This window comes from Choloepus didactylus, chromosome 9 (assembly GCF_015220235.1).
Source record: "Choloepus didactylus isolate mChoDid1 chromosome 9, mChoDid1.pri, whole genome shotgun sequence".
In the NCBI taxonomy this organism is placed as follows: Eukaryota; Metazoa; Chordata; class Mammalia; order Pilosa; family Megalonychidae; genus Choloepus; species Choloepus didactylus.
The window spans coordinates 95,976,124-96,002,287 of NC_051315.1; the positions used below are offsets into that span (position 1 = coordinate 95,976,124).

The 26,164-nt window shown below is 37.3% G+C and overlaps 1 protein-coding gene across 23 annotated transcripts in view; it reads left to right on the forward strand.

Moving 5' to 3' along the window:
- ABI2 (abl interactor 2) overlaps nucleotides 1–26,164 on the forward strand; it is a 173,131-nt gene that overhangs the window by 64,027 nt on the left and 82,940 nt on the right. The gene's annotated exons all lie outside the window — the stretch shown is intronic.

The window sequence follows — 26,164 nt, forward strand, 5'->3', positions numbered from 1 at the left end:
TCCATGTTGGCATATGTTTCAGAACCTTGTTGCTTCTTACTGCTGCATAGTATTCCATCATGTGTGTATACCACATTTTGTTTATCCACTAGTCTGTTGAAGGACATTTGGATTGTTTCCATCTCTTGGCAATTGTGAACAGTGCTGCTATAAACATTGGTGTACAAATGTCTGTTCGTGTCACTGCTTTCATATGTTCTGGGCATAGACCAAGAAGTGGAATTCTCAACTTCCTGAACTTCTGTGCGGTGGACGTAGTCAAAACTGTGTGGGGAACCAATCGGTGCACCAGTTCTCAGTGTGCTCTGGGGAATCTCGGTCCTTGGGCTGCAAGGTGGGCCCCCAAGCAGGTAGTCAGGAAGCCTGATCAGGGGCACCCTGCAGGTGGAACATGGGCCCTGCCTGCTGGTTCTCTGCCTGCCTTGCACTGTGAGTCTCTGGGGTGTGCGAGGGGCTCCCGATTGCATGGTATGGTACCTGTCCCCTTCCCTGCTTTGTTGCACAAGCACCACCCCGCTCCGCCCCCCCCCCATTTCCATGGGGGTAGAGCAATCGCCTCACGCCTGGCTCCTTCACAGGAGCTCCCTGATATCTGCCGGCAGATCACCGCCCAGCAAACCCTCACGGGAGTGGAGAGCCGCTAGTCACTCCCTTGCCTGAGGTGGTTTTGCTGCTGCCGGCCTGGGGGGAGGGACGACTCCAGCCATTGTCTCTCCTTGGTTTTTGTCGAGTGTCCCCTCCACATACTATGGCTGGTCACACCCTGGAAACGCAGTCCCTGGTGTCCTCCGTCCCCTTTCTAGCTACTCTGATGAAGGAGAAGCCAGTTCTGCCTCCCTTATTCAGCCATCTTTCCGGAAGTCCACCAATTTATCAAGTATGGGATGGCTAGTAAGTGTTTATGTTTTACCTCTTTTTATTTAATTTTAACAATCCTTTGGCGTATATACTAATCTCATTTCATTTTAGATGTGAGAAAATTGAGGTTTAGAATAGAATTCTCATAGTTTAATGTGCACATGAATCTTGTTAAAATGCGAATTCTAATTCAGTAACTCTGCGGTAATGCCGAAGGTTCTACATTTTTAAGTAGTGGGCCCCAGATAATGGTGATGCTGCTTACTGGTCTATTGAGTACCCTTTTTTTTTTTTTTTTTTTTTTTTTTTTTTTTTTTTTTTTTTTTTTTTATCATCATTTTATTGAGATATATTCACATACCACGCAGTCATACAAAACAAATTGTACTTTCGATTGTTTACAGTACCATTACATAGTTGTACATTCATCACCTAAATCAATCCCTGACACCTTCATTAGCACACACACAAAAATAACAAGAATAATAATTAGAGTGAAAAAGAGCAATTGAAGTAAAAAAGAACACTGGGTACCTTTGTCTGTTTGTTTCCTTCCCCTACTTTTCTACACATCCATCCATAAACTAGACAAAGTGGTGTTTGGTCCTTATGGCTTTCCCAATCCCATTGTCACCCCTCATAAGCTACATTTTTATACAACTGTCTTCGAGATTCATGGGTTCTGGGTTGTAGTTTGATAGTTTCAGGTATCCACCACCAGCTACCCCAATTCTTTAGAACCTAAAAAGGGTTGTCTAAAGTGTGCATAAGAGTGCCCACCAGAGTGACCTCTCGGCTCCTTTTGGAATCTCTCTGCCACTGAAGCTTATTTCATTTCCTTTCACATCCCCCTTTTGGTCAAGAAGATGTTCTCCGTCCCACGGTGCCAGGTCTACATTCCTCCCTGGGAGTCATATTCCACGTTGCCAGGGAGATTCACTTCCCTGGGTGTCTGATCCCACGTAGGGGGGAGGGCAGTGATTTCACCTTTCAAGTTGGCTTAGCCAGAGAGAGAGGGCCACATCTGAGCAACAAAGAGGCATTCAGGAGGAGACTCTTAGGCACAAATACAGGGAGGCCTAGCCTCTCCTTTGCAGCAACCGTCTTCCCAAGGGTAAAACTTATGGTAGAGGGCTCAACCCATCAAACCACCAGTCCCCTATGTCTGTGGTCATGTTAGCAACCATGGAGGTGGGGTAGGCGAATACCCCTGCATTCTCCACAGGCTCCTCAAGGGGGCACTACATCTTTTTTTTTTTTTTTTTTTTTTCCCTTGTTTGTCTTTTTTCTTTTCTTTTTTTTTTTTTTTTAACTTTCCCTTATTTTTTCAAATCACCTGTATGAAAAAAAAAGTTAAAAGAAAACAAACATACAATAAAAGAGCATTTCAAAGAGACCATAGCAAGGGAGTAAGAAAAAGACAACTAACCTAAGATAACTGCTTAACTTCCAACATGTTCCTACTTTACCCCAAGAAAGTTACATAATATAGCAACATTTCAGTGAACTTGTTCCTACTACAACCATCAGAAATTAACAGACCATAGTCATTTCTGGGCATCCCCAGAACGTTAAATAGCTTATCTGTTCTTCCTGGATTATTGTTCCCCCTTCCTTAATTGCTCTCTACTGCTAGTTCCCCTACATTCTACATTATAAACCATTTGTTTTACATTTTTCAAAGTTCACATTAGTGGTAGCATATAATATTTCTCTTTTTGTGCCTGGCTTATTTCGCTCAGCATTATGTCCTCAAGGTTCATCCATGTTGTCATATGTTTCACCAGATCGTTCCTTCTTACTGCCGCGTAGTATTCCATCGTGTGTATATACCACATTTTATTTATCCACTCATCTGTTGAAGGACATTTGGGTTGTTTCCATCTCTTGGCAATTGTGAATAATGCTGCTATGAACATTGGCGTGCAGATATCTGTTCGTGTCACTGCTTTCCGATCTTCCGGGTATATACCGAGGAGTGCAATCGCTGGATCGAATGGTAGCTCTATATCTAGTTTTCTAAGGAACTGCCAGACTGACTTCCAGAGTGGCTGAACCATTATACAGTCCCACCAACAATGAATAAGAGTTCCAATTTCTCCACATCCCCTCCAGCATTTGTAGTTTCCTGTTTGTTTAATGGCAGCCATTCTAACCGGTGTTAGATGGTATCTCATTGTGGTCTTAATTTGCATCTCTCTAATAGCTAGTGAAGCTGAACATTTTTTCATGTGTTTCTTGGCCATTTGTATTTCCTCTTCAGAGAACTGTCTTTTCATATCTTTTGCCCATTTTATAATTGGGCTGTCTGTACTATTGTCATTGAGTTGTAGGATTTCTTTGTATATGCAAGATATCAGTCTTTTGTCAGATACATGGTTTCCAAAAATTTTTTTCCCATTGAGTTGGCTGCCTCTTTACCTTTTTGAGAAATTCCTTTGAGGTGCAGAAACTTCTAAGCTTGAGGAGTTCCCATTTATCTATTTTCTCTTTTGTTGCTTGTGCTTTGGGTGTAAAGTCTAGGAAGTGGCCTCCTAATACAAGGTCTTGAAGATGTTTTCCTACATTATCTTCTAGGAGTTTTATGGTACTTTCTTTTATATTGAGATCTTTGGTCCATTTTGAGTTAATTTTTGTGTAGGGGGTGAGGTAGGGGTCCGCTTTCATTCTTTTGGATATGGATATCCAACTCTCCCAGCCCCATTTGTTGAAAAGACCATTATGGCTCAGTTCGGTGACTTTGGGGGCCTTATCAAAGATCAGTCGGCCATAGATCTGAGGGTCTATCTCTGAATTCTCAATTCGATTCCATTGATCTATATGTCTATCTTTGTGCCAGTACCATGCTGTCTTGGCAACTGTGGCTTTATAATAAGCTTCAAAGTCAGGGAGTGTAAGTCCTCCCACTTCGTTTTTCTTTTTTAGAGTGTCTTTAGCAATTCGAGGCATCTTCCCTTTCCAAATAAATTTGATAACTAGCTTTTCCAAGTCTGCAAAGTAGGTTGTTGGAATTTTGATTGGGATTGCATTGAATCTGTAGATGAGTTTGGGTAGAATTGACATCTTAATGACATTTAGCCTTCCTATCCATGAACATGGAATATTTTTCCATCTTTTAAGGTCCCCTTCTATTTCTTTTAGTAGAGTTATGTAGTTTTCTTTGTATAGGTCTTTTACATCTTTGGTTAAGTTGATTCCTAGGTACTTGATTTTTTTAGTTGCTATTGAAAATGGTATCTTTTTCTTGAGTGTCTCTTCAGTTTGTTCATTTCTAGCATATAGAAACATTACTGACTTATGTGCATTGATCTTGTATCCCGCTACTTTGCTAAATTTGTTTATTAGCTCTAGTAGGTGTATCGTTGATTTCTCAGGGTTTTCTAGATATAAGATCATATCATCTGCAAACAATGACAGTTTTACTTCTTCTTTTCCAATTTGGATGCCTTTTATTTCTTTGTCTTGCGTATTGAGTACCCTTTGAGAGTCAAATGCTTAGAGAGATTTTAAAACAGGTCACACAGCTAGTAAGTGACAGAGCACATGTATGTTTGCTTTCAAGGCTTTGAGCACAAAGCTATGCTATGACAGGGAGGTTGAGCATTTTTTTCTTGTTTATTACTTATTTTAATTTTTCTTCTTTGAATTTCCTGATCCATATCCCTTGTTCCACCTTTGTGTTTTTCTTACAGATTTATGTCTCTAACTCTAGTGGTTATAGATGTTTTTGTTTATTTTTGTTTTTATATTACAATACTTTTGGAAATGATGATTGTCCTTCTTGACCATTGTTTTATATTTAGAAAACTTTCTCCTTTTAGAAATCAGATAATATAGTTGTCCTTTTTGACCATTGTTTTATATTAGAAAACTTTCTCCTTTTAGAGATCATATAATTTTCCATTGTGCCATGTTCTGTGCTAAATTCTTGGCATACATAATCATCTAATCCTTTCTTTTTTACTCTGAGAAAACTATGTCATACCTTCATGTGTCTTTTCTTACATCCTCAAACACTTCTTCCTTCTCCATTCTCAGCTGATTATCCTGCTATATACTTTATAGATTAAAACCACTAGTCTAAAACTCCTTCATTTCTCCACCTTTTTTAACCTTCCCATGTCTGTAGGAACTTTCTTTTTTCTCTTTTCCATCCATAGAACAGTCCTCTTGTCAAAAGGCACCATTTAAACTCTAGAGTTCCTACTCTCTGCACTACTCAAATATTTTGTTCCTTTGCCTTGTTAGCCTCTCCTATCCCACTGGATTATTCATCTCAGCATGTAAACATGCTGTAGTATCTTCCATCTTGAAACTTTTCTATAGCTCTAGATTTTCCTGTATTTCCCTCTAGCTGGGGTCCCATTTCTTTAATCTCTTATATGAACAGGTGTTTTTCAAGGAAATATTTATGTGTGTTTTCTTCACATCTTAATTCATTCTAATCTGGTTTTTACCCTACTTTTCAACCAAAATTCTGTTTTTTGAATTCATTACAGAACACCACAGTATCAAAACCACTCACTGGTTGCTTTTCTAACCTTTATTTTTCCTGTCCTTTTCAGTAGCACTGACCATGACTTCCTCCTTGAAACATTCTATTATCTTGGTTTCTATGATAACGTAATCTCTTAGTTGTCCTCCTGCCTCATTAGTCTTTTTCAGATTCCTCTATTTCTGATCCCAGCCTTTAAATGTTGGGGGATTCTAAGGGACAGCTCCTAGCCATCATTTCTTTTCTCTATACTCTGTCTCATTCATTCATTCATCTTGCTTATCAACTATTTTGTGTGTGTGTTAATAAAACTTTATTTTTGGACATTGTAATTCAAATTTAATGTAATTTTCATGTAACATGAAATATTATTATTCTATGGATTTTTTTTTCAACCGTTTCAAAATGTAAAAATTATTCTTAACTTGCACTTCAGGCATAGAGAGTCAGTAGGCTGGATTTGGGCAGAGGGTCAGACAGTTTGCCGACTCCTAATCTGTAGCCCATATGCAAATTTTACAGTTGTTTTCAGTAATGTCCTTTATAGCTATCCTCTTGTCCCCAGTCCAGTCCAGGTTTAGGCATTGCATTTAGTTGTCATGTATGTTTATTCTCCTTTAATGTGGAACATTTCCTCTCAGTCTTTCCATGACTTCCCTGACCTTGACACTCTTGAGTATTACAAGCTAGTTATCTTTTTTTTTACATTTTTATTACAAAAGATTTCAAACATCCAGAAAATCAAAGTAATAAAATAATATCCATATACCCACCACCTAGTTTAACAATTGTTACATTTTAGCATATTTATTGCAACATGCATTTCCTAAAAACAGGGATATTCATTTACACAACCATAATACCATTTTCCTACTTCTGAAAATTAATACTTAAATGTATTAAAATTTCCCCAATTGCCCCAAAAATGTTCTTTAAAGCTATGCTTTTCAAACCAGGATCTCATCAAGATTCATGCATTGTATTTTTTTAAATTCAATTTTATTGAGATTGTTTATATACCATACAGTCATCCAAAGTGTACAATCATGGTATCATTATATAGTTCATGGTTCATGGTATCATTATATAATTGTGCATTCATCACCATAATTAATTTTTTTTCAATTTTTACAACATTTTCATTACTCCAGAAAAAAAATAAAAATAAAAAAGAAAACTCAAATCCTTCCATACCCTCCTCCATTATTGACTCATAGTATTGGTATAGTACATTTCTTAATGTTGATGAAAGAATGTTAAAATGCTACTAACTGTAGTATATAGTTTGCAGTAGGTATATTTTTTCCCTATATACCCCTCTATTATTAACTTCTAGTTATAGTATACATTTGTTCTAGTACATGAAAGAGATTTCTAATGTTTGTACAGTTAATCACAGACATTGTCCACCACAAGATTCACTGCTTTTTATACATTCCCATATTTGAATCTCCAGCTTTCCTTCTGGTGACATACGTGACTCTAAGCTTCCCCTTTCCATATCATTCACATACCATTCAGTACGTTAATTATTCTCATAAAATTGTGTTACCATCACCTCTGCCCATTTCCAAACACTTATGTTCAACCTAGTTAAACATTCTGCTCATAATAAGCAACTGCTCCCCATTCTTTAGCCTCATTCTGTATCCTGGTAAGCTATATTTCATGTCTGTGACTTTACATATTATAATTAGTTCCTATCAGTGAGACCATACAATATTTGTCCTTTTGTGTCTGACTTATTTCACTCAATATAATGCCCTCAAGGTTTCTTCATCAACCTGTTTTTTTTAAAGACAGTTTTGTTCACACACCATACATTCCATCCTAAGTAAACAATCGATGGTTCCCTGTATAGTCACGTATTTATGCATTCACCACTATCACCAGTATCTATATAAGGACATTGTCATTTCTTCCACAAAGAAAGAGGAAGACTCAAAGAAGGTGGACAGACAAGGAAAAAGAAAGAAAATAGGAAGCAACAAAAGGAAAGATAGAATTAAACTAAAGTACAATAAAAAAGTCTGACAACATCACCAATGCCAAGAGTCCCATTCCCCCTCCCTTATATCCCCCTCCTATAGGCATTTAACTTTGGTATTTTGCCTTTGTTACATTAAAGGAAGCATAATACAATGTTTCTGTTAACTGTAGTCTCTATTTTGCATTGACTTTATTTTTTCCCCAATACCACCCCATTTTCAGCACCTTGCAAGGTTGACATTCATTTGTTTTCCCTCATGTAAAAACATATTTGTACATTTTATCACAAATGTTGAGCATTCTAGGTTTCACTAAGTTATACAGTCCCAGTCATTATTTTCTCTCTTTCCTTCTGGTGTCCCATATGCCCCTAACCTTCCTCTTTCAACCATACTGACAATCATCTTTGTTCAGTGTACTTACATTGCTGTGCTACCATCACCCAAATTGTATTCCAAACCTCTCACTCCTATCTTTTCCTATCTGTCTGTAGTGCTCCCTTTAATATTTCCTATAGAGCAGGTATCTTGTTCACAAATTCTGTCATTGTCTGTTTGTCAGAGAATATTTTAACCTCTCCCTCATATTTGAAGGATAGTTTTGCCGGATATAGGATTCTTGGTTGGTGGTTTTTCTCTTTCAGTATCTTAAATATATCACACCACTTCCTTTTTGCCTCCATGGTTTCTACTGAGAAATCTGCACATAGTCTTATGAAGCTTCCCTTGTATGTGATGAATCGCTTTTCTCTTGCTGTTTTCAGGATTTTCTCTTTGTCTTTGATGTTTGACAGCCTGATTATTAAGTGTCTTAGCATAGACCTATTCAGGTCTATTCTGTTTGGGGTATGCTGCGCTTCTTGGATCTGTAATTTTGTGTCTTTCATTAGAGATGGGAAATTTTCATTGATTATTTCCTCTATTATTGCTTCTGCCCCTTTTCCCTTCTCTTCTCCTTCTGGGACACCCATGACATGTACATTCATGCATTCATGTTGTCATTCAATTCCCTGTGACATTGGTCATATTTTTCCATTCTTTTCTTTATCTGTTCTTTTGTGTGTAGGATTTCAGGTGTCTTGTTCTCCAGTTCCTGAATGTTTTCTTCTGCCTCTTGAAATCTGTTGTACATCTCCATTGCGTTTTTCATCTCTTATGTTGTGTGTTTCATTTCCATAGATTCTGCCAGTTTTTTCAAACTTTTGATTTCTACCTTATGTTTGCCCAGTGTTTTGTATATATCCTTCATTTCTTTTGCCATATCTTCCCTAAACTCGTTGACTTAGTTTTTGAATTGATTTAGCATATTTATTTGAAAATCTTTAATTAATTGTTTCATTAAAGTGAATCAGTATCTCAGCTGTATCTCAGTTGAGGTGTAAGTTTGTTCCTTTGACCGGGCCATATCTTCATTTTTCCTAGTGTGATTTGTGGTTTTCTGTTGTCTAGGCATCTGGTTTCCTTGGTTATCCCAGTCAAATTTTCCCAGACCAGAATGGGTTCAGATCTCAGAATGGGGCTATATTCAGTGTCAAGTTTCCCTGATAGTGTGTCTTAGAAGATTGACAGACTCTCCTGTGAGGCCTGTAGCCGCTGTGCTTTTCCCAACCTACCCAGCAGGTGGTGCCTGTCAGCCTGTCGTGTTCCACTGATGTAAAGAGGTGTAGACCCTTTAATTTTCAGCTTAAGTTGTTTCTGTTTTGACTGGTTTCCCCCAGGCCCTGGGGTCTGAATTCTGAAGGGAGGGTAGGCACTAGAGCTGGGCCCCACCTTTTTCCTCTTAAGGAAGATACACCCCCTAGGGAGTTATCTTCTGCACTTGAATTACTTCTTTTTCTCTCTGACTCTGTTAACTCCACCCATCTGGGTCAGAGCACTGTGAACTGAAAATGGCTGTGGCATTCTCCACTGAGCCACTCAGGTTGGGAAAGGGAAAAAGGGAAAGAGAGCCCCTTTTCAGAGCCAGTCCACAGCCCCCCAGTTTTGCCTGTCAGCCAGAGATAGTACTTAGTCTTCTGGGCTCCCTTTCCTGGGACAGAGGCATTTTCTGGCTCTCTAAGGTCAGCCCTCTCTAAAAGCCTCTGTTTTTTTTATTTATTTTTTTTCCCTTCAGCCCCACCTCCTCTCCACTGGGGGTGACCTCAGGGTACTTTGCTGCTTGTTAGGGGTTTGTCTGTGTCTGTAGCTTGTATTCAGCAGTCCACATTTGTTAATGAAAACCCTAGTTGGAGCTAGGTTGAGTTATATTTGCTTGCTCTGGGAATGCTGCTTTCTCCCACAGCGAGGTCTTGCAGCTCAGCCTGCCATTGGGGGAGGCGGCTCCTGGCATGGTTCCACAGTTTTTACTTACAGTTTTTATGCTGCAATTTCTGCCATTCCAGGTTGGTGTATGATGTGTGAATGGTCATGGTTATCCCCCAGCAGTTGTTCCAGATTATTTACTAGTTTTCCTGGTTGTTCATTAGTTGTTCCAGGAACTAACTAAATTCCACACCTCTCTATGCTGTCATCTTGGCCCCCCCCCGACTAGTTTTTTTTTTTAAAGCAGTTTTATTGATATATATTCATGCACCGTACAATTTATCCAAAGTATTCAATCGGTGTCTCAGTGTCATTGCATGGTTATGCATTCATCACCATAATCAATTTTAGAACATTTTCATTACTCCAAAAAAATAACCACAAAAACCCCAAACATTCCATACTCCTTATCCCTCCCCCTTTTGTTGTCCCATAGCATTGATGTGGTACATTTGTTACTGTTGATGAAAGAATATTAAAATATTACTGTTAACTATAGTCCAAGTTTGTAGTAGGTGCATTTTTCCCCATATATCACTCTCTTATTAACTAAAACATTTGTTCTAGTTCATGAAAGAACATTTTTATATTTGTACTATAAATCGCCGTCACTGTCCACCACAGGGCTCACTGTCTTATACAGTCCCATGTTTTGTCCTCCAGCTTTCCTTCTGGTGACATACACGGCTCTAAACTTCCCGTCAACTGCAGTCACACACATAATTCAGTGCTGTTAATTACACTCATCATAATGTGTTGCCATTACCTCTGTCCATTTCCAAGTATTCAGATTCAACCTAGTTAAAAATTCTGCACACATTAAGTATCTGCTCTCCACTTTCTCCCCTCATTCTATCTCCTGGTAACCTGCATTCTAGATTTTAACTCTTATGAGTTTATTTCTTATAATTAGTCATATTAGTGAAATCATACTTACTATAATTAGCCATAATGGTGAAATCAAATAATATTTATCCTTTTGTGTCTGACTTATTTCACTCAACATAATGACCTCAGGGTTCATCCATGTTGTCACATGCCTAAGGTCTTCATTCTTTCTTACTGCTGAATAATATTCCATTGTATGTTTATTTCACTTTTCTTTTATTCATTCATTAGTTCCTGGACACTGGAGTTGTTTCCATTTTTAGGCAGTTATGAACGTTGGTGTGCAAATGTCTGTTCCTGTTTGTGTCCCTGCTTTCAGTTCTTCTGGGTAAATACTGAGTAGCGGGATTACTGAATCCTGTGATAGTTCTATACTTAGCTTCCTGAGGAAGTGCCAAACTGTCTTTAACAGCGGCTGTAACATTTTACATTCCCACCAGCAGTGAATAAGTGTTCCTGTTTCTCCACATCCTCTCCAACACTTTCAGTTTTCTGTTTGTTTAGTAGTGGTATTTAGAGAACTGGATACTCATATACAAAATAATGAAAGAAAATTCCTGTCTCACATCCTCTACAAAAATTAACACAAAATGTATCAAAGACCTAGATATAAGAATAAGTACTAAGAAAATGCACTGAAAATCCAATACAATAAAAAATAAATATAAAATTAAAAAAAAAAAAAGAATGAGTACTGTGAAACTCCTCGATGTGTTTTATCAAGAAACACTTGATAAATTAATGTGGTGTATTATTAATTGATTTTCTTGTGTTGAACCACGTTTGCATACCTGGAATAAAACCCAGTTGATAAAATAAAACCCATGGTGCATAATTCTTTTAATTGCTGTTGGATTCAATTTCAAGTATTTTGTTGAGGATTTTTGCATCTATATAGAGATTGGTCTGTAATTTTCTTTCCTTGTAGTATCTTTGTCAGACTTTGGTATTACGGTGATGTTTCATAGAATGAGTTAGGTAGTGCTCCCTCCTCTTCACTTTTTTTGAAGAGTTTGAGCAGGATTGATATTAATTCTTGGAATGATTGGTACAGTTCACCTATGGAGCCATCTGGTCTTGGGCTTTTCTCTTTTGGGGGGGTTTTGATGACTGATTCAGTCTCTTTACTAGTGATTTGCTTGTTGAGGTCTTCTGTTTCTTTCCAAGTCAGTGTTTGTTGTTCATGTGTTTCTAGGAAATTGTTCAGTTTGTTGGTATGCAGTTGTTCATGTATCCTCGTAGGATTTTTTTTATTTCTATAGGGTCAGTGGTAATGACCACCCCCCTCTCATTTCTGAGTTTATTTGCATGTTTTTTCTTTTTGTCTTTGTCAGTCTAGCTAAAGGTTTGTCAATTTTATTGATCTTGTCAAAGAACCAACTTTCGGTTTTATTGATTCTTTCTTTTTTGTTTTTGTTCTTAGTTTTGTTTATTTCCACTCTAATCTTTGTTGTTTCTTTCTTTCTTCTTGCTTTAGTTGCTGTTCTTTCTTTGGTTTCTCCAGGTGTTCAGTTAGGCCTTTGATTTTAGCTCTTTCTTCTTTTTTAATATAGGCACTTAGGGTTATAAATTTCCCTCTCAGCATTGCCTTCATTGCATCCCATAAGTTTTTATATTTGTGTTATTAACTGTTTTTGAGTACCTACTTTATATTGCATGCTGTTTTTCTAGACCTTGGGGATACATTCCCATCAGTAGTGAATAAGTGTTCCCTATTTCTCCACATCCTCTCCAACAGTTTTAGTTTTCTGTTTGTTTAATAGTGGTATTTGGAGACCTGGATACCCATATCCAGAAGAATGAAAGAAAATTCCTGTCTCACACCCTCTACAAAAATTAACTCAAAATGTATCAAAGACCTAAAGATAAGAACAAATACTGTAAAACTCCTCAATGTGTTTTATCAACATTGGTGCATTTCCATGCTTGTAAATACCATAAATATATCCCATACATTTCTAAATTTCTTGAGCCCAGACCTCTGTCCTGAATAGGTTAACATGTCCATATGGCTGTCTAATAGACAACTCAAATTCAATATGATAGCAGTGAAGTGTAAAGTGTAATAGACTTAAGGTTTTAATCTTAAATCCTTAGAAAAGAGGCTGTTCATAAATAGTAATCAAGAAGGTATAATCTTATATGTAATTGTGAAAGTCTTAGCTTTTGAGATATCAAAGTCTTCTCTGTCCATTTTGCTATGAGTTCTGTTTTGTAGGTGACATGTGTACATGTGTGTAATAAGCCTTTTATGTCTCCTTCAGTACTTTCCTGATATATTCTGGCTTAATCTGTGCTAATAGCCTAATGATAAAGCTTCACTGGTAAGTAATAGTGGTTTTTGTTGATTTTTAGTATCAGAAATAAAAGAAATCAGTCACTGCTTGTTAATCAGGAAAGTGTATTCATGCTGGTGGGTTCAGTGTTAATAGACATCCTTTTCCTGTAGCTATTGAGGTAATGGCTGCATTTTGTAAAAGTTAAACGAACTCTCTCTAAAGAATAGTCTCAGAAAAGCTTAATATTCTTGGTTTGGTTGTAGAGTAGTACTGTCCTAGATTGCACATTCCAGTGATATTGATCTAAGAACCCCCAAAAAGACTCTGAAAGTTCCAGTTTTGCATATAAAAAATTTGATAACCAAATGATGTAACATACAATGAATTCATGAAGTTCATCATAAGTTGATCCCATTATCATAACCTGAAGGATATGAGTCTTAAAAAAAATAAAAAAGATATTGTACCCTTAAGGGGTTGCCATTCTATCACCTTTAAATTTTTGTTTTTGTGCATATAACATTATAACAACATTAAACTTTCTTTAAGAGGAAAAAAAATTACTGTTTCATTACCCTGGCATTTTAACTGGTTAAAATTTTTCCCTTTTCCCCATTTTTGTCATATGCATATATACACTATTGAATACCTACTGTACATTTTGTTCTTTGTAGTTCATTTATGAGTTTTTCCATTATGGAAATATAATGAAGTAATATGATAATGAAATAAATGCAAATGTTGCTTAATTTACAAAAACAAAATATTAACATTCTAGGGACTGCATGTTAGTCCATCAGGTTTACTTTACTGCCGCACAGATAGATTGTTTTCTTTTGGAGGGAAGGGCTAACTTGTGGCATATTTCTTAGTGCTTCCCTGTTACTCGTTCAGGAACATTCAGAATCTAACATATTTTTGCCTAAGTAGATTCTGAGAAGCTCAGTGGTTGGTTTTCTGAAAAAGTGCATTTGGCATTTTTTGCCTGTGCTTTCCTTTATCTGCCAAAGCAAGATGATCACAAATCAACCTTCAAATAATGTTTATATTGTATTTGAAACTTTTTAATGCTAATTGCTGGTTAAAAAATGATACATTGTTTTGGACACTTTTTTTCTGTAACTTGTGAACCTGTATGTTTTCTCATATTCATGTCAGCCTTATAGTCCTCCTTTGGTGAGTTGTCCTTGTTATCTAATAATGCTTTGCTATTTTTCACTCTTGCTTGTATGACCCATTCTAATTTAAAGGCCATACTGTCCTTTATGTAGACTATGCATGCTTCATTCAGAAGTGTGCAAGCAAATCATGAGAATATTCTTTCTTAGGCATCATATAAATTAATGTTTGAACAATTCTGCAGTTATCATGAAATATATTTCTAATAGTTTGCATGCTGTTTTGGCAAAAACTTTCTACTTGCATCTTATGATTGGTGTTTTTGAAGCTATTACCTTAGTGTCTGTGAGACTTAATGAGTGAGCTTTACTTTCAAATTTGGTTTGGTTATGAGATTTGTTGAAATACAGAATTGAAACCTCAAATAATAGGTCAAATAAGAACACTCCTCTCTCCCAGCCCCATTGTTGAATTAGAAGCTGTGACTTTGCCATGATTGTAACAGGTTAATGGCATGTGTGGAATTTTAACTTTATAATTGTGTGAGAAAGAAGATGTTTACTATACTAATTTTAAATTCCAGCGGATTTCTCTGTCTTAAAATAGGGGCAGTAGTAATCTAGTGCTATGTCAGTAATACAAACTACACATTTTCTGGATCCATGTTGGTCTTTCATGCCTCTGTGCCCTTGCTTAGGCTGTTTCCTCTATCTGGAATAACTTGCCTCACTCCTGCCTGGCAGTAATAATGCTATTCTGGGAGATTCAGTGTATCCAGTCATCTAAGATGATCCTACTTGGATACCATTCATTTCCCTTCCCATTTTGCATTGACATTTTCTTTTTATTTTCCTCTCTCTGTATTGGTCTGAATGCTTCCAGAGATCATGTATTCATTTATATATCCTAGTACCCAGTATGACATTTGTTATGTAATATGTATTCAGTTGAAAGGGTTTATTGAAATGAAGTGATTGAAATAAATCATAGAGGGTCTAAAAGATATTGTTTAATGCTTTAAGTGGGCTGACTGAATGAGAACCAAGTACCAGTAATTTTTAGTTTATACTCAGAACAAAAATATTGTGCATTTTCCAGGCAGGGTAGTGGAGTGAACTTGGGTGACAGATGAACTTAACTGCTGGAGAAGAGAAAGGGACAGACAATAGATCTCAAGGTTGTGACCTGTAGAGGAGAATTCTTTCCTGCACAACCCCCATCCTTCTTCCTTATTTCCCCTCCTCATCTTATCTGTGCATTTATATTTCTACCAAATCTGTGGTCCTATTTAGTAGAAGTAAAAAGGTAAATGAAATAATGGAAGGAACCTAGTGGTAAAGACTGTAGTTTTGAGCTGTTCTACAGGATATAAGTTTCTTATTCTTTTTATTTCCTAGTAACAACCCCAGAACATCAAATTGAGACGCAAGTGTAAATTTTCTTCTTAGGGAGTACACATTAAGGCACCAGTAGCCTGGATGGTGCCAAAGCTTATGCATATCCAAGAACTCTTCCTGACTATACTTCGCTCTTTCCCCCTCCCCACATTGGGTTATGGAAATAACAGTGGTTCTCTGGAAACTTATAGTAGATACTTTTCAGCAGAAAATATGTTAACTCTTGTGTATAATGTTATGTGAAGCTGTGTAAGGTATAGTGCCTACCCTCAAGGAATTTACCATATCGGGGCATGGGAGATTGGGTCAGTGAAACATGCGTATTTTATAAAGGAGGTGCGGTAATCTGATAGAAGAAAATGCTGTGGCTATCAGAATCAGGAAGGTTTTCTTGAGTCAGGGGATGGGTTGGGAAAAGCTATGAAGGAAATAGGCAAAGGTAGGGAATCATGGTACATGTTTTGAGAACCATCAGTCTGTTTAAGCTAATATAAGGTCCAAGTAGGTTTGCATGGGAGGTAAATTCTAGGCCATATTAGGGAACGCCATGAATCCTAAGTAGAGGATCTTATATTTAAGTGGGAAGCTATGAAGGATTTGTGATTAAGGAGCTGATATGATCAGAACTAATTTAGAAAGATCAGTCTGTTGGGCAAAGTGTAAAATACTACTGTCCAGCTTGTAAACTAGTATAATAATACTAGCAAGTGATAATAAGGGCTTGCGGTAGAATTGTGGGCAGTAGGAGTGGAAAGAAAGAGAATGGAAAGAGGTAGAATATAAGTCTCTTCGCAACTGATTAGGTGTAGGATACAGAAGTAGGAGGAAGTGGTTTGGGGGAAAGGTGATGAGTATTCGATATATTGAACTGGCATAATATACAAGTTGAGATGCCATGTAAACAGTTAGAAATATGAGTTTGGGAGAGAAGTAAGGGCTCGAAATAGATGTAAGAATTTTGTGCTTGGAAGTGATAGTTGTGGAAGGAATGAAATTTCTTTCTAAGCAGTGAAATTATAGTAGAAAGAGAAGTAGTCTGAAGACAGATTATTTGGGAACATATCCATGTAGAAGATAAGGAATCAGTATCATAAAGGAAACTAAAGAAATAGCTAGGCAGGAAGTATTACACACATTACACATTGCGTAGTATGGATTTGCCAAGGAGTACATACTAAATTTTAGATTTCATACTATATGAAAATCCTTCCTCAATTACAGAACTGTTTATAATTTAACCAAAGAATACTTGAAAATGCTCCTTTATAAGTCTATGATAATTCTTTTCCTTATGTAAATAATTTTCTTTTTCCGTCTATTTAATTGCATTTTAGTAGGAATATTAGATAACTGGGATGGAATGTCATATTGCCTTTAATGCATGAACCATAACTGTGATACAACCCCTCCTCCTCCCCTCATTTCCTTTTTTTCAATTGAAGTGTATTCACGTACCATAGTGTAAAACAGTTGTTTTATACTTCCATAGTGTAAAACAGTTGTTCACAGTATCATCATATAGTTGTGCATTCATCACCATAGTCAATTTTTGAACATTTCATTACAGCAAAAAATATAAGTAAGAATAAAAATAAAAAGAACACTCAAAACGTCCCATATCCCCCTCCTCCATATTATTCATTTACTTTCTGTCCCCATTTTTTTCTACTCGTTTGTCTATACACTGGGTAAAGAGTGTGAGCCACAAAGTCCCGACAATCACACAGTTCCACTGTATAAGCCACAGTCTCATAATCGCCCTCAAGAATCAAGGACACGACTGCAACTCAACAGTTTCAGATATTTCCTTCCAACTATTCTAATAAACTAAAAACTAAAAAGGGATATCTATATAATGCATATGAGTTACATCCAGAATGACTCTGAATTCCATTTGAAATCTCAACCGTTAAAGCTTTATTTTCTTTCATTTCTCCTCCCCTTTTTGGTTCAAAAGGCTTTCTCAGTCACACAATGCAGGATCCAGGCTCATTCCTGGGAGTCATGTTCCACATTGCCAGGGAGATTTATACCTCTGGTAATCATGTCCCACATAGTGGGGAGAGTGGTGGGTTTACTTGCCGAGTTGGCTTAGAGAGAGACCACATCTGAGCAACAAAAGAGGCCCTCTGGGGTTGACTCCTAGGCACAGTTATGAGTAGGATTAGCCTTTCCTTTGCAGTATCAAGCTTTGTAAGGGCAAGCCCCAAGATCGAGGGCTTGGCCTATTAAGCTGGTGGTCCCCAGTGCTTGTGAGAATATCTGGAATTCCCTAACTGGGGAAGTTTAATATTTCCACATTTTTCCACAGTCCCTCAAGGGGGTTTTGTAAATACTTTTTATTCTCTGCCCAAATTACTCTGGGTTGTATCAGGGCTTCATGCTAACCTGTACAAACAACAAGGTCTCACTCCCTAGTCAAGGTTCCTTGTAATTATGGCATTTAACTGACCATACAAGTTTAATTATATATTGTGCTACAGAAAATGTTGATTTTGTGCCATATAACCATCTCTTCCTTTGGTCCCACATAGAAGTCAAAGTTTTAAAACATGGTTAGTAATGTTGTGAACCCTTTAGTCGGATCTACCCCAATCTCAATCAAGTCCATTTCATTTATATCTACAGTTGACATCTGATCTTTTCAGCCTCTTTAGCAGTTGATTCATGGGGCAATGCCGACACTCACAGCTGCCATACTCTGGCTCTGAGTCCCAGGTGCCACACAGAAACCCGAAGGTCCAGGGACCAACCATGTCACACACAAACAGCTCAGAATCTCAAAAATTAGAAATAATTGTTTCAACTCATGAATAAATGTGAATGCTGTAGGAGCTTACAATCTGGGAACCTCCACATAAACCTTCCCCTTATAACCTGTGCTCCCAGATTCAATTCTTGGAGTTTACACACTGATATTTTACTATATTAGTGAGGCATTATAATGCTTGTCTTTTCATTTCTGGTTTATTTCACTCAACCTACTGTCTTTGTGGTCCATTCACTTTCGTTGCATACCTCATAACTTCTTTCTTGCTGCTCCCTTATGCAAAAACATTCTGATATTTGTAGGTTTAATCACACACATTGACCACTCTAAGTTTCATTAAGTTATAGAGTCCCAATCTTTATCTTCTGTCTTTCCTTTTTGTGTCATACAGACCCCTAACTTTCCTCTTTCAACCATATTCAGTCATCTTTTTTTAGTGTACTTACAATATTGTGCTACCATCACTAAATCTACACAGTCGTCTAGAACATTCTATACTCCTTCAACATCAAATGTCCAATCTCTACCCTGTTTCTATCTCCTGATATCTTCATTTCTACACTGTTTTCCAAACCTCTCTCTCCTGTCTTTTCCCATCTATCTGTAGCACTCCCTTTAGTATTTCCCATAGAGGAGGTCTCCTGTTCACTAACTCTCTCTGTGTCTGTTTATCTTTAAATATTTTAAACTCTCCCTCGGTTTTGAAGGACAGTTTTGCCAGATAATAGGATTCTTGTTTGGCAGTTTTTCTCTCTCAGTATCTTGAATATGTTGTACCACTGCCTTCTCGCCTCCATGGTTTCTACTCAGAGATCCATACTTAGTCTTATCGAGCTTCCTTTGTGTGTGATGGATTGCTTTTCTCTTGCTGCTTTCAGAATTCTCTCTTTGTCTTTGATGTTTGAAAATCTGATTAGTAAGTGTCTTGGAGTAGATCTATTTGGATCAGTTCTGTTTGGGGTACACTGTGTTTCTTGGACCTGTAATTTTATGGCTTCTGTAAGAGTTGGGAAATTTTCCTTGATTATTTCCTCTATTATTCCTTCTGCCCCCTTTCCTTTCTCTTCTCCTTCTGGGACACCTATAACATGTATATTCGTGCAGTTCATGTTGTCTTTCAGTTCCCTGAGACCCTGTTTGTATTTTTCCATTCTTTTCCCTACCTGTTCTTTTCTGTGCAGGATTTCAGATGTTCTGCCCTCCATTTCAGTGATCTTTTCTTTTGCCTAACTTTGCTGTTATGTGTCTGTATTGTGTTTTTCATCTCTTCTGTTGTGCCTTTCATTCCCATAATCTCTGCCATTTGGTTATTCAAGCTTACACATTCTTCCTTACGGTCATCCAGTGTCTTCTTTATATCCTTTATCTGTTTTGTCACATTTTCTCTCACCTTGTTAATTCAATTTAAAAGATTTGTTTGAAATCTGTAATTAGTTTTGAACTCCTGAATCTCAGTTGAAATGTTAGTTTCTTGCTTTAACTGGGCCATTTCTTCCTGTTTCCTGATGTGGGTCATTATTTTCTGCTGTCTTGGCATGTGGTTTTCTTGATTGGTTTATTCTGGAAGTTGTTTTTTCTCTTTTGTGTAAGGTTTTCTTGTTGGTTGACTTTGATCTCTATCTTTTCTTTGTTTCTCTCCCTGGCTTGTCAGATTGGCTCTGCCCACCATCCTTCTCCCCCTCACCCCCCCAAAAATGGGGGATGGAAGAGAGGTAGACACTGGGCACCCCAGCAAGTTCACTGTGTGTGGTAATACAAATCTGCTGGCTTTAAGTGGTGTGCTGTTTCCCACTGGCTAGCAAGACCTGGGTTTGTTTTAGATCCCTGCTCTAACAGTTGGGTCTTCCCTATTTCTCAGCCAAAACAGGGCCAGGTTTCCGTACAGGGTGTATTCGAGAGAGAGGACCCTTGCAATTTTCACACTGTCCAGCAGATGGCGCTGTTTGGTAACATAATCATTCTCAGAGGAATGTAATCATTCACAGAGGCTGCTCTGCCTCGAGCCTGCTGTTGTCTGCCCCTGTCCTTGAGTGGGAGAAGGGCTTTCAGACCCAGGAATGACAACATCTCTCTGGCCACGTTTTTTCAGTCTCTGTCCCTCATGATCTGGGCCTTGAAATGTCCTCCCCTGTCCACCAAGTCTTCAAACAGTGAGGGTATTTTTTACTGCTGTGGGATTTTTTTTTTCTAGTTTACATTGATTGTATTTTTCCTCCAGTACCTCCCTATTTTTAACACCTTGCAAGATAGACGTTTGTTTGTTCCCCTCGTGAGAAAACGTGTTTATACATTCTATCACAATCATTGAACACCTTAGGTTTTAGTGAGTTATACAGTCCCAGTCTTTATCTTTCCTCTTTTCTTCTGGTGTTCCACATGCTCCTAACCTTCCTTTTTCAACCATATTCGTGGTTATTTTTGTTCAGTGTACTTACATTGCTGTGCTACTATCACCCAAAATTGTGTTCCAAACCTCTCACTCCTGTCTTTTCCTATCAGTCTGTAGTGCTCCCTTTAGTATTTCCTGTAGGGCAGGTATCTTGTTTACAGACTCTCTCATTGTCTGTTTGTCGGAGAATATTTTGAACTCTCCCTCATGTTTGAAGGACAGTTTTGCCAAATACAAGATTCTTGGTTGGTGGTTTTTCTCTTTCAGTATCTTAAGTATATCACACCACTTCCTACTTGCCTCCATGGTTTCTGCTGAGAAATCCACACGTAGTCTTAATTAAGCTTCCTTTGTATGTGATAGATTGCTTTTCTCTTGCTGCTTTCAGGATTCTCTTTCTGTCTTTAATGTTTGATAATCTGATTAAATGTCTTGGCGTAGGCCTATTCAGATCTATTCTGTTTGGAGTACACTGTGCTTCTTGGATCTGTAATTTTATGTCTTTCATAAGAGATGGGAAATTTTCATTGATTGTTTCCTCTGTTATTGCTTCTGCCCCTTTTCCCTTCTCTTCTCCTTCTGGGACACCAGTGATATGTACATTGTTGTATTTCATTTTGTCCTTAAGTTCCTGGAGACGTTGCTCATATTTTCCCATTCTTTTCTCTATCTTTTCTTTTGTGTGTAGGCTTTCAGGTGCCTTGTTCTCCAGTTGCTGAGTGTTTTCTTCTGCCTCTTGAGATCTACTATTGTATGTTTCCATTGTGTCTTTCATGTCTTGTGTTGTGCCTTTCATTTCCATAGATTCTGCCAGTTGTTTTTTCAAACTTTCGATTTCTGCCTTATGTACACCCAGTGTTTTCTTTATAGCCTTTATCTCCTTTGCCATATCTTCCCTAAACTTTTGGAATTGATTTTGCATTAGTTGTTTAAATTCCTTTATCTCAGTTGAAGTGTAAGTTTGTTCCTTTGGGCCATAACTTCATTTTTCTTAGTGTAGGTTGTAGTTTTCTGTTGTTTAGGCATCTGACCTCCTTGGCCACCCCAATCAGGTTTTCCCAGATGAGAACAGGCTCAGGTCCCAGAAGGAGGAAATATTCAGTATCCGGTTTCCCTGGTGGTGTGTCTTAGAGGATTGACACACCCTGTGCTTTTCTGCCCAGCAGGTGGCGCCTGTCAGTCTGTCACTCCTGACTGGTGTAAGGAGGTGTGGCCCATGGCTGTTTTCCCCCAGGCTCTGGGGTGTGGTTCTGAATGGAAGGAAGGGTAATAGAGCTGGGCCCCACCTGTTTCCTCTTGGGAAGATAATGCCTCCTAGAGAGAGGTAATTTGCATATAAATAGATTCTTTGTTTCTCTGACTCTGCTCCCTCCACCCTTGTCTGGGTCAGAGTGCTGCAAGTTTAAAATGACTGAGGCTTTCTCTGCTGTAGAGCACTGCAAGCTGAAAACGTTTGAGGCTTTCTCCACTGAGCCACCCATGTTGAGAGAGAGAAAGGGACAGAAAGTCCCCAGATTCACCCATCAGCCAGAGATAGCACCCGATCCTTTGGGCTCCCCGTCCTGAGACACATACATCCTCTGACTCTCCAAGGTCAGTTGTCACCAAAAGCCTCTGTCTGCTTGTTGGGGATTCGCAGTCTGTATTGAGCGGTTAACATTAAAACCCCAGTTGGAGCTGGGCTGAAGTATATTCGCTTGTTCAGAGAGTGCTGCTCTCTAGCACTGCGAGGCTTCTGTGAGGGAGGAGCTCTTGGCTCAGGCCTGCAGTTTTTACTTACCGATTTTGTGCTGTGATCTTGGGCATTCCTCCCAGTTCAGGCTGGTGTATGATGAGTGGACAGTCACATTTGTCTCCCCACAGTTATTCCAGGTTATTTACTAGTTGTTCATTAGTTGTTCCAGGGGGACTAATTAGCTTCCACTCCTCTCTATGCCGCCATCTTAGCTCCTCACTCTGCTGTGGGGTTTTAAAAATCTGTGTCCCCGGTGAAAGGGGTCCTGTCTGCCATTTCAGTGTCTTTCCTGCATGGAGACCAAGTGAGGGGGAGGGGAGAGGACCGGCTGGTCTGGGATTGACGATTCTTACCTGATATTTCTTCTCTTTCTTCAGTTGGGCATTTGCAGGGTCTTACTCTATGCTGTGTCCTCCTCTAGAGTTTTAAACAATTCAGAATTGACCTTTTTTTAAATGAATCTCTGTAGAGAAATTTTCAGTAGCTGTTTACGTCGCCATGTTGATGATGTCCTCCAGAATACTGTTTTGCCAAGCATATGCTAGGATGTTCAAGAATTTCCATACTGGAGGATTTTAGGGGTAGCTATAAATATGAAAAGTGAAATTTGAAAGTGTATTTTCTTAGCACTTTAATTGAACAGAGAGAAGCTGATGGAGAGAATGATGGAGATGGCTTCCTTCTCAAAGATGCCCTATGGTAGTAGGTTGGGGGGAAAATTGATGAGTAAGAAAAAAATATTTTGATTTATGGATGATTTCTGATTTAAATTGGTATTGTAGTTTCATGATTTAGAAGCCAAGGCAGAATAAACTTTTTACAGATTAAAAAAATTTTATAGTTTTATATAGAGTGTTTATTTTATGAAAAAATTACTGTGTCCCCATCATGGACCTGTTTTGGTTATTGGTAGAAAGTAATAATGTAGAAATCTTCTGACAGTTATACAGGAAGGTTAATAGAAGTATAGTTAATTTCTTTGCACATGTACTTAAGGCTTATCATGAAATGTTTTACCTGATTAAAAAGATACATACATACAGTACAAATAATCTTTGGATTATTTTTTTTCTCTGAATCAGCTGTGTATAGTCTTTAGGAATTCAAAATTTCTTTTTCTTGGCTAAAATATGCCTACGTATTTGACATTGATGTTGTTTTCAACCTGCCTTTTTCCTCATGCTGCCCACCAGATGACTCTTATTTTACCTGTATTTCTTTTTTATTCCCCTTGTTTAATTCACTTTGCTAATTTATGTGCATCTTCTTCCATAATAGATCCTTGAGAGCAAATACAATGTTTAAAAATTTCTCAGTTCCTTGCATAATATCTTGTTTATATGGAAGATCTTCTTATGTTACATTGAATGATATTTTTTTGTAATGGTAGTCACACAACTTCCTTGATTGTAGTATGCATCCTCAGAATTTCCTTCTGTCATTTTCTTTTGTTTCTCTAGAGAGGTTGGGGGCCATGTTTTTATCTCTTCTGTTAAGAAAATAATTGCTAAGCTATCTCCAAATTTTTTATCAAAATGAGTATCATAAATTACTGAATTATTTCCATTTCATTGAATGAAGTTTTATTCTGGAGGAACAAAGTCAGAAAAAATATTTATCTTCCTCAGTCTATATGTTTTGTGGGGCCATTATCTTAATGCTTGTTTGACTGTATTTTCATTCTTATTTCACATTTCTTCTTTCATATTCAGGCATATACTTTTATAGTATCTCTTAAAATTGAATAATGGGTGGAATTCTTTTAAATGGAAAGAAAGAATTCTGACCCCCTGTATTAACTTTATATATTGAGAACAAAAACGACCAATGTTATTTAATGTTCAAACATAAAATTAAATGTAAGCCACTTATGATTATCATGTAATTACTGTAAATTCAAAATTAATTTATAAATTAAATAAAACAAAAGTATAAAATTAATAAAATTTAAATCATTAACAGTAATGTCATGAGTGATATTTTGCTGAAACTTAGTTGTCCCTTGAAATTTAAATATAGTGGTGGACTTAGAAATTCTTTTGTGTAATAGAGATCTGTACTAAGGATTACCTTGGAATGACTCAGGTCTTCCTCCTTTAAGCTATTTAAGTAATTGCAAACCCTTTTTTAAAAAACTATTTTTTTATTGTAGAATATAACATATATTCATAGAAGTGATAACTTTCCAAGTGCAATTTAACAAGTAGTTAGAGAGCAAATTTCAAAGAATATTATAGGTTATAGTTCCACAGTTTCACTTATTTTCTTATTGTGAAATAACATATGTACAAAAAGGTAATATCTTTTAAAGTATGATTTAACAAGTAGTCATATAGGAAATTTTCAAAGTTATTATGAGTTACAGTACCATAGTTTTAGTTATTTCCTTATTTTGAAATATAACATATATATAAAAAGGTGATAGATTTCAAATTACAATTTATCATATTTTTTATTTTAGAATATAACATATATAAAAGTGATGGCTTTACAAGTGCAATTTAACAAATAACAAATTTCAAAGAATATGATAGGTTACAATTCTACAGTTTCAGTTATTTCCTTATGAAATATATACAAAAAAAAGGTAATATCTTTCAAAGTATTATTTAACAAGTAGATATACAGGAAATTTCCAAAATTATTATGTTATAGTACCACAGTTTCAGTTATTCCCTTATTGTGAAATGTAACATATATACAAAAAGGTATAGCTTTGAAATTATAACTTAACAAGTAGCTATAGAACAAGTTTCAAAGGATGCTATGGGTTACAGTTCCACTATTTCACTTCTTTCCTTCGAACTATTCTAATTCCCTAGCAACTAAGAAAAAGTGATAACTTTCTGTGGTATTGAAATAACAAAAGTTATATTACATTTTGTATATGTTATATTTCACAATAAGGAAATAACTGAAACTGTGGAGCTGTAGCCTATAATATTCTTTGAAATTTGTTCTCGAGAAGTACTTGTTAAATTGTACTTGGAAAGTTATCACTTTGTTAAATTCCATCTTGTCTGTTGCTACCCCCTCCTCTAGTTTAATACCTTTCTCAATCTTCAGGGAAAGTGACTACCCTAACCTGTTCATGTTGAAAAAGGGTATCAACTTTATGAGCAAAGGGGACACATCTAGTTGATATTCTTGCCTCTGCATTTTAGGACTTACTGGCATAGGAGCACTCTAAAGGATCTGACTTTCTGATGAATAAACTTAGTGAATAAAACTTTTTATAGAGTTGCAGGTAGGGATCTGGGTATTCTTTAAGGTTTGGGGGACTACTGCTGACTTGGGCTTATCATGCAGTGGTCATTTGGTGTATCTAGGTGAGTTTGCATAGGAGTAACCTCCCGGACAACCTCTTGACTCTATTAGAATTCTCTTAGCCACTGAAACCTTATTTTGTTGCCTTTCTTTTCCCCCTTTTGGTCAAAAAGGCATTCTTAACCCCTAGATGCCAGGGTCGGGCTCATTCCTGGAATCTGCATCCCATGGTGCCAGGAAGACTCATTCATCTGGGGGGTCCTGTCCCATGTTGTGGGGAAGGTGATGAATTTACTTGGAGAGTTAGGCTTCGAGAGAGAGTCCACATTTGAGCGACCAAGGAGGTTCTCTGGAGGTTACTCCTAGGCATAATTACAGGTGGGCTTAGCCTCCCCTTTATAACAGTAAGTTTCACAAGAGCAAGGCTCATGATTTAGAGGGCTTGACTTACAAAGTAGGGGGTTCCTAAGTTCACATAGCGTGTGTTATGTCCATGATAATCCGTCCATATTTCACATTATCATCACTTAGTTGTATGATCTTCATCACTCTCCATTTTAAGCAATTCTCATGACCCGAAACATCTTTTAGCTCTTGTCAACCCTTAATTAATATTTGTCCCTAGTATTTGTGTAATACTAGTATAATATTCCTATTAATTATAGTCCCTAGTAGGCA